General features: G+C 44.7%; 1 long non-coding RNA gene across 7 annotated transcripts in view; it reads left to right on the forward strand.

The window, feature by feature from the left end:
* Nucleotides 1-12242, forward strand: part of LOC148516716 (uncharacterized) — a 209166-nt gene that overhangs the window by 173087 nt on the left and 23837 nt on the right. For all 7 annotated transcript variants that reach the window (XR_015879379.1, XR_015879376.1, XR_015879381.1 and 4 more), the window contains one exon: nucleotides 5857-6031. This is a non-coding gene — a long non-coding RNA (uncharacterized LOC148516716). The remainder of the gene's footprint in view (nucleotides 1-5856; nucleotides 6032-12242) is intronic.

Genomic DNA, 12242 nt, shown 5'->3' on the forward strand with positions numbered 1-12242 from the left:
ATAATTGTGTTTAGTCTAGTCTAAAAAGATTTTTAACATTTAGTTTTCCTTTTATATGATTTATGGGGTTTGCACTTGGCACACAGGAGTTAATTTTTGTTTCAGTGACTTAATCTTTCTACAATGCAGTCTGCCACAGTACATTAACTCAGTCCATAGTTTACAGTGGAGAAAAGTCCTGCTCTTTCATCTTATATACTATTGTCCCATAGGCTATTTTAGTCTCTTACGTCAATTCGAAGAGTAATCAGTGACTCACAAAGTCTGCCCATATATTTCAGACCTCACAAACATCATTTATCAAACCTTGCAATGTATTTATATAAACCTGCTTACAAAGTGTTTTGTCCAATAAATTATAATTTAATGTAATCTGGTTCATGGTTGCCAATGTCAAATATTATACCCAATTACAATACTAGGCAAAAATTGCTTATTCATTAGTGGCTATCACATTTTTTCTCAAGGTTTAAAGTCGATTAGTACAATTTTTTTTTTCTCGCATTGAACAGAAAAGAAACATGTAGGTGTTGTGTTTTTTTTATTTTTTTTATTGCTTTTTATCTCATATTAAAGAAATGTAAATTAGATCATTTAGAAGTAGTTCAAATCAAAGTCTCACTTTAATCCTAACACAAATGGGAATGAACGTGATCCTCTTTCCAGGTATGCACGGGCATGGTGGGTGCCAGCTATGAAAAGCTAGGTCTCTAAGAGCCTGAGTCAGAGGGTGCACACAGTGTCGATGTCGGAAGCAGTGTAGAGATTTTTGGCCACTGCACATGCACCCAAGGCCACATTGCGCACATGCGACAATGGGTTTGAGACTGCGCTTGCACCAAAGATTTTTTTGCAAGTTGAGTGACATTTCAAGATGGAGGTAACAGCGGGTGGCTACAAAAATGCAGGTGCGTTGGGACCATTCTCTGGGCTTGCCCTTGTGTGATGAACATTCTGAGACCGCATAGGGTTTCTCAGCTGTTCGAAATATGACTGTGTTTCCCAATATTTTGTCTTTCATATGCAAGTGGCGGATTTGAGACACCTTAGGTGGGCGCGTCTGTACACAAGACATCAGCTAAATCATTAGCATATTTTTTCAGCAATGCGAATTTGTATTATTCACATACACCAATGAGGTAATTTTTTTCAGCAATCCATCTCCTTTTTAATGTATTTGTATATGTTGTGCTCTAGATGATCTCTCACAAACATGATGAATGGTGTAGTGTCATCATATAAATATGTCCTCACACTGTGCAGGTCCTGTGCTATATTGGCGACCTTTATAGTCTCCATTTACCGTGTAGCTAAGTGGGTATCATTGCCAGATGTGTCACAGATTGTGGTGATACTCTGTGCGGCACTCATCTACCCCTAGCATGCACCAAAAGAGGGCATGACCTTGTGTCCATGAGGTCACGCCCCCCTGGTGTGCCATTTTGGGGGCGTGCAACGCCTCCGTCACGCCAGTCTCTCGCAAGACGGTGTGCATGACGCGCACGTCATCCATCACCGCAGTAGCTGTGCTCGGTGACATCATCCGAGGGGGTGACACCAAAATAGCAGAGCAGCTCTGGATGGTGTCACCCGGTGTGTACCGCACCCCTCTATTGACTGTCATTGTGTTCTGTGTCATCAGAGCTGCCTCTTTAGCTCCTATATAAATCAATGGTACCTACACTGTAGTGGCAAAAGTCATGGCATAGCAGTATGTAAAGGTAATGGTAGGTGGCGTCACCGTACTGTGGCATCTTGGAAATGCCCAGACCTTCATCAGTTGCAATCTAACATCTTGTTAGTTTGAACACCGGCTGGGCTGCTCATGTCAAGGCGACGTGAAGTATCGAATTTCGAACGGGGCATGATAGTGGGTGCCCGAAGGATGGGACATTCCATTTCCGAAGTTGTGCGGACATGCAACATTCCTCGACCTACAGTGTCATGTGTAAACCAGGAATACCTCATGGAAGGCATTACCACTCATCGAGGACAGCGCAGTGGCCAAACACGGGTGCTTAATGATCATAACCAGTGGCGACTGGTCAGAATTGTCTGTGGTAACAGACAAGCGATACTGGCTTAAATCACATCCACATTCAATACAGGAGGTTCCAGACACAATCCAGCAGCTCAGTGCAGCATACTTTAGCTTGCATGGGATATGAGAACAGAAGACCCACCAGAGTGCCCCTGTTAACACTATGATACTGGACACAGCACCTCACCTGGGCTCGTGACATCGCTAACTGGACCCTTGGAGGACTGGGAACATGGCGTTTTCCAATGATTCACGGTTGTAGTTTCAGACTGATGTTAGGGTACAGGTGTTGTGCAGACTCAATGACCATTTGCAGCTCTTCATGTACCCCCACAACAATGAAATATTCTAGCAGGATAATGCACCCTGTCATCTGTCCCAAGTTGTCCAGAATTGGTTCGAGGAGCATTCTGGAGAGTTCTGACGAATGATGTGGCTTCCACATTCGCCCGACATGAAGCTAATGGAGCATTTATAGGACATGGTGGAGAGGTCTATTCGCACAGAAGATCCTGCACCTACAAATAGCAGGGAGCAAGCTATCCAGACAGCATGTATCAACATCTATCCAATGGGCTAAAGGGGGTCCTACACAATACTTGGCACCTATCCCATGAATTTTGGAAGTGTATTATGACGACTGTAAAGCTATTTACCTACTTTTGTAAAAAAAAATTCTCTAGCATTTTGTAACAGCACATAGACAAGTATGGGAATGGATCTCACTGATACCCCTTTCAGACATACCGAAAATCCCGGGAATTTGGCCTGGATCAGCCAAATTCCTGGGTTGCCGCGTATGTCTGAAAGTAGCCGACCCTCCAATCGACCAGGGAAATTTCCCAGGACTTAAGCCCTGGGAAATTACCCTGCTTATGTCTGAGTGGTGCTACCTGGGAATTTACTATTCCCGGGCTGCACCAAGCAGCTTTTACATTTTAGTTGGCAGTGCAGAGCGTCCTATAGGACGCTCAGCGCTGCTGCTTTGAGTTGGCAGCACGGACGTTCAGCGCTGCTGCTTTCAGTTGGCAGCGCAGAGCATCGCTGGCTGTGTCACTGTAGATCGCGACACAGAGGACCCCAGCTGGACGCCGGGGACACCCGCCAGCGCTGGAGACCGCACTCCCGCCGGACCACCAGGGCAGTACATTAACGGAAGGGGTTCTATTTCTTCCCCATTGGGGGGAGGGGGAGATGTCAAATAGGGGATAAAACAAATAATTTATTAATAAAATAAAATTAAAAAAAAAAATGGCTGGATTGGGATTGGCCTGCTGCCTGCTGCATTTTGATGACCTCATCAGCGGCAGCCGGAGAGGGGATAGACTAGGAGGGGCAGAGGAGAGGCAGGTAATCTAAAAAACCCTGCTGTTATCTGAAAGGGAGTCTACCTGGGAATTTCCCGGGTAGATGCTGTAGTGTGAAAGGGGGGTCTCCCAGGATTTTGCTCAGGAGAAATTCCCGGGTCAGAGCAGGAAATTTCTCTGGTCGTATGTCTGAAAGGGATATTAGAAAGGCTTATAGAAAGTCTGTGTTGACATGTAAAGATTAATGAAATCAACTCAATTAAATAAAATCACTAGAAAGTATCATTGTGATGTCAAAACTTGGCAGCAGATTTGTAGATCTGAAAATTAGCTAAAATATGTTTCTGATTGTGACACCAATGCTTACCCCCCAAATTGCTCACTTGTTTGTTTGTATATGCCATTTTGTCAATGGTGTCATGAAGGCTGTAATTTTTCCAAATGTAAATCCATATTTAAACAGTACACTCATTGTATGTCTCTATGCAAACTTACATTATAATAGATTTATAAATCTAATGTATCAGTATATGTTTTCACATTTTTTTCATATTTATCAACCCACTATAAGGCATGATGTAGATAGCAGAATATTTTTCCAACCAGCAATTTAGAAAGCACATTTACCACTGTGCCTGAGATTCATATATGCATTACAGGTCCAATTGACCTGTGGCTATTTTCTTACTACTTTATGTTTGAGGAAAAGTTATGTACTGTCTATGACTTGTAACACTCTCTCTAGTATTAGGAATTTTGTCATCCAGAATATACTCAGTCTACTAGGCACCTTCATCTGAAATATATTTGTGCTTAGTACAATGGAACATGGATGAGGGAATGCTGGAGTTTGTAAGATCACCCATATAGGATCTCATGAAACAGAAAACTCTTATTTAGAGACACTTGTGATGGACTTTACATGATTATTCTTATTCTGTGTGTGTCGCTATACAAAATAGTGAATTTGATTATATACGATGATTGTCCCCCTGGCTAATTTTGATCCTGAGCCCACTACCTTGACAGATGAGATTAGAAATGTTATACCTCAATGAGTATTTAATACAATAAAGTTTAAGTTCAGTACGGGGTGGTGCCCTGATCTTCTTACTTGAGAAATTACAACGCTGCATGGCACACTGGTCACTGCATGGCACGTGACTGGCACCATGACAATGCAGTTGTACTGCATATTTGAATGTTGTTGGTCCCAAAAGATTACAGATACAATAGCAACTACAGATGTGTCCACATACATCTTACTTTCTTTTGCGTTAAACAGCACTTCTAGTCGCACCATGCCGTGGCGTGACTCGTTAGCACCAAGTGTCTTTTCGTGCGACTGTTTCCCTTCAAATGCGTCTTATTCGCGTATTGATGCAAATAGGACGCACGAGCAGCTTCTGCTGATTAAAATGATTTGCTGCATGCCAATATACTGTGTGCAACTGCGGATGTTTTTACATGCAAAATGCCAAGTTACAGTCTCACAGCTGCTGATACTGTAAGGTAGAATGAAAAAATTAATGAAAATCTTGGGGGGACTTAAAGTCCCTCTAACTCTCCAACCCCACCACCTAGTTACCTCTTTCAAACAGTGTGTCCTCAAGAAAGTATACAAATATCTGGTGATCACACTGCTCACTAGACAATATTCTGCTGCACTACAGAAAAATAATGTAGCCCAGGCATATGGGGCAAGATCTCCCCCAACCTGGCTACAAATAATTAAGAGGCACCCATTATAGAAATAGGGGGTTCCATCTTTCAAATGTTGGGGCCACTTAGTAATAATTGCTTGGTGCTACAGAAAACAAACTTTTTCCATATATAGGGGGGGCACCCACTCCTAATTACATCTGTAAATATGGAATCCCGCACATATGAAAAAGGGGAGTCCCCTCTTTTTTAATTTATGTGGCCCCCTTAGGAGCTATTATCTTGTGATCACCAGACAATATCCCCCAGCGCTAGAGAAAAATGAGTTTGCCATAGATGGGAGAAGAGCCCATTGTCCCCTCTCTCCCCCCATACTGGCCCACACATACATAAGAGCACCCTGTCTTGAAAGGTGGGAGTCTCTTCTTTTAAATGATGTTTCCCCTTAGTGGTTAGTGCCTGTGATCATGGGCAATGTGCAGAAACACGCCTTTACACCTATTAGGTGTATATTTTGCTCCAGCTATAGGGCAGGTGCAAATAAACACTGATGATGATGAACCAGGTGCACATGCTGCTAATGTGGAGATGAGATGTGTAAGGCTCACATATGGGGGAAAATATGCAATGTTTCCATGCTTTTCTATTCTTCAGTGATTTATGCCCATTTTGCCATCAACTTTGCATCAGCCACTTTGTCTGAACACTGAATCTGCTGATAGTTTGAATTAAGTCCTGACAGGAGTTCTTAAATTGCTACTGTGTTAGTGAGTATAGTTCTAATATAATACTTTGGCAGTCATCAGTACCATACTTAACTTGTCAATTCTCTGTTTTGTTTTGCAGAAGTGGATGATGGCTGAGTACTATGGATGCTCTCTGTGCCTTGTCTGGATTGTCTATTTTATTAGACCTCTGTCCTCTCTGCTTGAGTCCATGATATAATATAGTTCAGACAACCATCGTTTCATGACAGAGCAGACTTCATGGTCAGCAGCTACCTCTACACAGGAAGCTTCAGGTATGCACATGCAATTTTAGTCTTGTGAAGGCCTAAAAAAAAGGATTAAACACGCTGGAGGCTCTGTAAGAACACACAGAAAACCTCCTGCAATGGAACGGTCGGAACTGCCTATCTCAATTTGACACTGATTGCTGAAGTATTTTATGGTTTACTACACAGTGACTGTAAAGCGTGCAGCAGACAGTTTTAAAATTGGAGATGTCACCGGTATTATTCAAATAAACATAACCATGCCATCTATCTCACAGGCAATATACACCCAGTTTGAAAATAGTTCATTAAAATGTAAATAATTATCCACCTAAATGCTAGTGTGCTGGTTATGCTGCTCCTACTGGAGCTGGGGCTGCGGGATACAATGAACATTCTTTCTCCTGGTCCTGGGGGCTCTCAACTTGGGTTTCCTTGCTGCAGTGGGGGCCTAGTGTATGTGTCTAGCCACCCTGTTTTGGAGTGTTGGATGGCACAAATTATACCCCACTTGTGCCTAAGACCCCTGTCCAGTTTACATGTTTAACAAAGAAAAAAATGAAAGAGAGAGGAAATAAACCTACTTTTTTATGTGTGGTCAGTTACGTGTTTCATACCCTCCTGGGTACTTTTTCAGTGATCCTTGAAAAAGTATCCAGGAGGGTATGAAACACGTTGGAGAGGTAAGAGAGAGGTCCGGAGCTTACCAACACACAGGGGTCTATTTACTAAGCAGCGTTAGGAGAAGTGAAGTGTGAAAAGTGATAAAGTGCTAGCCAATCAGCTCCCAACTGTCATTTTTCAAACACAGCCTGTGAGATGACAGTTGGGAGCTGACTGGCTGGCACCTTATCACTTTCTTATCACTTTTCACTCTGTCTACTAACACTGCTTAGTAATAGACCCCACAGTATTACAAGAGCCGCACTGTGCACGGAAGCGGGTGACGTCACTTCAGCCGACCCGCCGGCTAATACCAAGAGCGGGTCGTCCAGCACATGGCCACGGCAGCAGCAAGGAGAAGATCTGCCGCATCACAAAAGGAAGCCTAGGAGGTAAGATAGGGATAGTTAGGGAACACTGCTATCTCCGTTGTCTGGCCCCACTGTGAGTTGCGCTGTTCATTTGCTGCACATATACTGACGGACCCTCCAAAGATTGTCTCAAAAGAGCTATAGACACATACTGTTTTTAAGAGCACATGCTTTTATTTTTTAGATTTTTTATGTTTTAATTTATTTATCTCTGTTTTAAAGTGCTTTACTGATGCACATTTTTATACATAATATCTGCCAACATATTATCCTTTTATTGATCCATTCTTAGACACACACACAGTTATTTTAAACACAATATTCTTTACTTGTAGCGCTCATATTAAACAATTATTCTAGAAATTGACTTTATACTGAGCAGCTTCATTCTCATAGTGCGGAACATTTTTTCATTTTATCCCAGCACTCCCATATAAAATAATACATGTAATGTGTGGCGTTAGTGCTGCAGTGCAGGCACCACAACCTGGTAAATATGGGTTTAAGTATTAGAAATGTTCTACAACAAGTGAAAGCCATGTACTGGACACAGGATTTGTAATTCGTACTGCAGCTGGTTAGACTTGCATTGTGCTGCATTGAGTTGACTGTTGTAAGAACTGAGGGGTTGGGTAGGGTATGCCGGAGGTCAGAATCCCGACACTGGCATCCCGTCAGGGTTAGGATATCGACAGTTGTCGGTCAGTATTTTAACCCTCCCCCTCTCCCTACTCCTAACTATAACCCTCCCTCCGTGGTGTCTAAACCTAACCTCCCCTCCCCCACACCGTAAACCTCCTCCTAACCCCGCAGTACTTTCCTTTAGAATGCCAGCGCTGGGATTCTGACAGGTGTAGGCATTCTAAACATCGGCATCCCGACTGTTGGGATTTTGACCGGATCCCGTACTGAGAGCTGACATTTTTTCAGCATGATGACTGGGGCAGCAGAGTTGAGTCTTGTTATATCACTCTGTATGTGCCCACCGAATGTTTATCATATTTAGTCATATTTGCCTACTTTTGAAAAAGCATTTCTGGGGGATTGTGTATGCTGAATATATTGTGTGTTGTTCTGGGAAGCAGAACAGCTAGATAATGTGGGTAATGTGTAAATGTGATAGGAGGCTGTGGTTTGAACCAATTACTTTAGTTTTGCTAACCATGTGCAGTTGTCACAGTAAAAAAAAATCTCTGCAAAAACCTGCACAGATGGCCAATATGTCTGCTCTGTAGCACATTAACCCACTAGCGCAAGATGTTTTACCATGGTTGTGACTGTGCAGTTAAAATATGAAGCACTCTACTATTTTCTAGCAACTTAAATGACCCCCTCTAATGTTCTCCCTTCCACCAGGTTCATGCAATTCATCACACATTCTTGGACATGCAGTCACTCATGTAGCCATCAGTGTAATGCAGAGTGGTAGCCATTTTCTGGTAGCACATATCCCCAGTGTTTCCTTCATGATGGAGAGTGATAACGTTATCACTGTGTTGTGCCCTGAAGAGTCTAGGACTGTTTTGCTATACTCTTCAGTGAGTCAGGGAGATCACCACTATTTCACGGAGTCTCACTGACATTCATTTGAGTCAGGGAGATCACCACTATTTCACGGAGTCTCACTGACATTCATTTGACAAGTACAGTATGCATTTAATTTTGTGTGGAGAAACGTATTACATTTTAACCAATCTATAACAGCCACAGTAAGTCAACTCATGCAGCCGCATGCACTGCTATGACTATGTCATCTTGACGTCATGTATAGGTCACGGCCCGGGCCATGTCTGAGCTGCCCAGAAGATGGGCCCAGCGCTGCCCGGGCCAGAAGTTAGTTTATAGGCACTGCAGAGTTATGGATGCATTGCCGCCGGCTGCTGGTGGTTGCCGGCAGTCCTGTTAGTCATCGGTTCTGGGCCCTGGCAGCAATGGCTGCTCTGTCCACCCTATAGGGTGGCATCCTCCTGCGCTGCTCCGCTCAAACAGTTCTCGCGCCAGCCCTGCTACCAACCTGTACCGGAATCGGTATGATTTACCGCCGGACCCTGCCCGGCCGTTGGAATCCCGACAGCTGCATCCCGGCAGAGGAGGAAATCCCTATCGTCAAAGGTAAGTATATACTAACTAGGGGTGAGCGGGTTCGGTTTTCTGAAATCCGAGCCCCCCCGATCTGAGGCCGATCCGAGTCAGGCTCGACTTTTCCCACCTGACTCGGATCTGAAATCGAGGCAAAACGTCATCATCCCGCCTTCCGGGTCTCGCGGGTTTTGGATCCTATATAAGGTACCCGCGTCGGCGCCATTTTCTCACTTGGCTGTGGACAGTGAAGAGGGAGGGTGGGAGTTAGGGCTGGCTGGGCTGTGTAGCGTAGTGTAGTGTAGTGCAGAGTTGTGCTGTGCTGTGCTGCACTGTGCTGCTGTTGTCCATAGGGGCTGTGTCCACTACTTCAAAGTTCATAGGGGCTGGCTGGACTGTGTTGTGCAGTCAGTTGTCCATAGGGGCTGTGTCCACTCCAAAGTCCTGTGCAGTGTCCCAGACCTAAAGGGGTGCTGTAGTGTTGTCCAGGGGGTGCTCTGTCCGTCAGGGGTGCTCCCCCCAAGTGCTAAAAAAAAAAAAATTCTGTGTTTGTGAATTGTGTGCGCAGTAGCCGCACGTGCATCAACAAAGTAGTGCCAAGCGTGCGCCTGTGTCATAAGTAAAGGGCCGGCTGGCTTGACCGTTAAAGGGTGCTGTAACCCCCAAAGTACACTCCAAACAAAATAAAAAATATTTTCTGTGTTTGTGAATTGTGTGCACTGTGGCTGCACGTGCATCAACAAAGGAGCAGAGCCAAGCGTGCGCCTGTGTCCCATAAGTAAAGAGCCGGCTGGCTCATTTTTTAAAGGGTGGTGTAACCCACAAAGTGCACTACTCTCCAGCAAAAATAAAAAAATATTTTCTGTGTTTGTGTGCGCCTTAGCCGCACGTATATATCAATATAACATAAATGGAGGACCATACTTTCTCCGATAAAAATAAAATAGGGAAAGATCAAGAACCACTTCCTCCTAGTGCTGAAGCTGCTGCCACTAGTCATGACATAGACGATAGCATGCCATCAACGTCGTCTGCCAAGGCCGATGCCCAATGTCATAGTAGAGGGCACATAAAATCCCAAATGGCAAAGTTCAGGAAAATGACCTTGAAAAAAACATTTAAATCATCTGAAGAGAAACGGAAACTTGCCAATATGCCATTTACGACACGGAGTGGCAAGGAACGGCTAAGGTCTTTCCCTATGTTCATGACTAGTGGTTCAGCTTCACATGACGATGGAAGCCCTCCTCCCACTAAAAAAATCAAACGAGTTAAGCTGGCAAAAGCGGAGCGAAGAACTGTGCGTTCTAAGAAGATATCACAAATCCCCAAGGAGAGTCCAAGTGTGCTGGCGGTTGCGATGCCTGACCTTCCCAGCACTGGACGGGAAGAGGTGGCTCTTTCCACCATTTGCACGCCCCCTGCAAGTGCTGAAAGGAGCACCCACAGTCCACTTGCTGATATGCAAATTGAAGATGTCACTGTTGAAGTACAACAGGATGAGGATACTGGTGTAGCTGACACTGAGGAGGAAGTTGGCGAGGAGGATTCTGATGGTGATGTGGTTTGTTTAAATCAGGCTCCGGGGGAGACAGTTGTTTTCTGTGGGATGAAAAAGCCCATCACGGTCATGCCTGGGCAGAAGACCAAACATTCCACCTCTTTGGTCTGGCAATATTTCTATCCAAATCCGGACAACAACTGTCTTGCCATATATACCATATGTAAGGGTGAAATAAGTAGGGGTAGAGACGTTAACCACCTAGGAACATCCTCCCTTATACGGCACCTGCAGCGCGTTCATAAAAAGTTACTGTCAAGTTCAGAAACTTTGGCTAAGACCGTAAGCAGTCCAGGGACACCTAAATCCCTTTTTCCTGTTTTATCCAAGGAATCGGTGGATGAGGAGGATGAGGACGACATCTTGCCTCCGTAGAGCCAGTTTGTGCAGGGACACATTAATTGCCAGCTTGTTTTGTGGGGGCCCAAACGAACCAATCATTTCAGCCACAGTCGTGTGGCAGACCCTGGCACTGAAATGATTGGTTTGTTAAAGTGTGCATGTCCTATTTATACAACATAAGGGTGGGTGGGAGGGCCCAAGGACAATTCCATCTTGCACCTCTTTTTTTCTTTGCAGTATGTACTGTTTGGGGCCTAGTTTTTCAAACTGCCATCCTGTCTGCCACTGCAGTGTCACTCCTAGATGGGCCACGTGTTTGTGCAGCCCACTCGTGTCGCTTAGCATAGTCATCCAGCTACCTTGGTGCAATCTTTTGGCCATAAAAACAATATTGTGAGGTGTTCAGAATAGACTGGAAATGAAGGTTATTGAGGTTAATAATTGCATAGGAGCAGAAAAACCCACAAATTCTGTGATTTAAGCTGTTTTTATGCTTTTTTTTAAAAAAAATACAGATCCAAAACACAAAACCCAGAACCCAAAACACGGAAGGGTGGTTTTGGCAAAACCAATCCAGATCCAAAACACGAAGAAAGATCCAGATCCAAAACCAAAACACAAAACACGCAAAGTGGCCAGTGTACACCCCTAATACTAACCTATTTCTACCCTCTAACCCTCCCTTAGGGGTGCCTAACACTAACCTTCCCCCCCCAGTGCCTAACCCGAATACCCCCCCTTCCCCCGGGGGAGTGCCTAACCCAAAGTCCCCCCCCGGGGGTGCCTAACGTTAACCCCCCTTCCCCTAGCCTAAACCTAACCTCCTGGGGGGGTGCCTAACCCTAAGTCCCCTCGTTAACCCTAACCCTCCCCCACCCCCCCATGGCTATCCGCGTTCGGCGTCCCTTGGAACGGGATGCCGGGCGTCGGGCTCCCGGCATATGTCTAGCCGGGATATGACAGTCGGGAAGCCGGCTGTCGGAATTGGGTCCGCCGGCTTCCCAACTGCATACCCCTGTACCTACCTGGGATGCGGTGGGCCAAAAACATGAGTGTGCTGGGCCCCAAGTTATCTGTTCCCGGTCAAGCTTTTACATATATTTCTGAACGTTATAACTTGTACTTTTAGAATTGTTATCCATTAAAATGAATTATACTAATGCTGACACAGGTAAAGGAATATAAGTTCGAGATGGAAAAACAGAAACATTAGAAACATGTA

This window comes from Taudactylus pleione, unplaced genomic scaffold (genome assembly GCF_031769625.1).
Source record: "Taudactylus pleione unplaced genomic scaffold, aTauple2 ptg000242l, whole genome shotgun sequence".
NCBI lineage: Eukaryota > Metazoa > Chordata > Amphibia > Anura > Myobatrachidae > Taudactylus > Taudactylus pleione.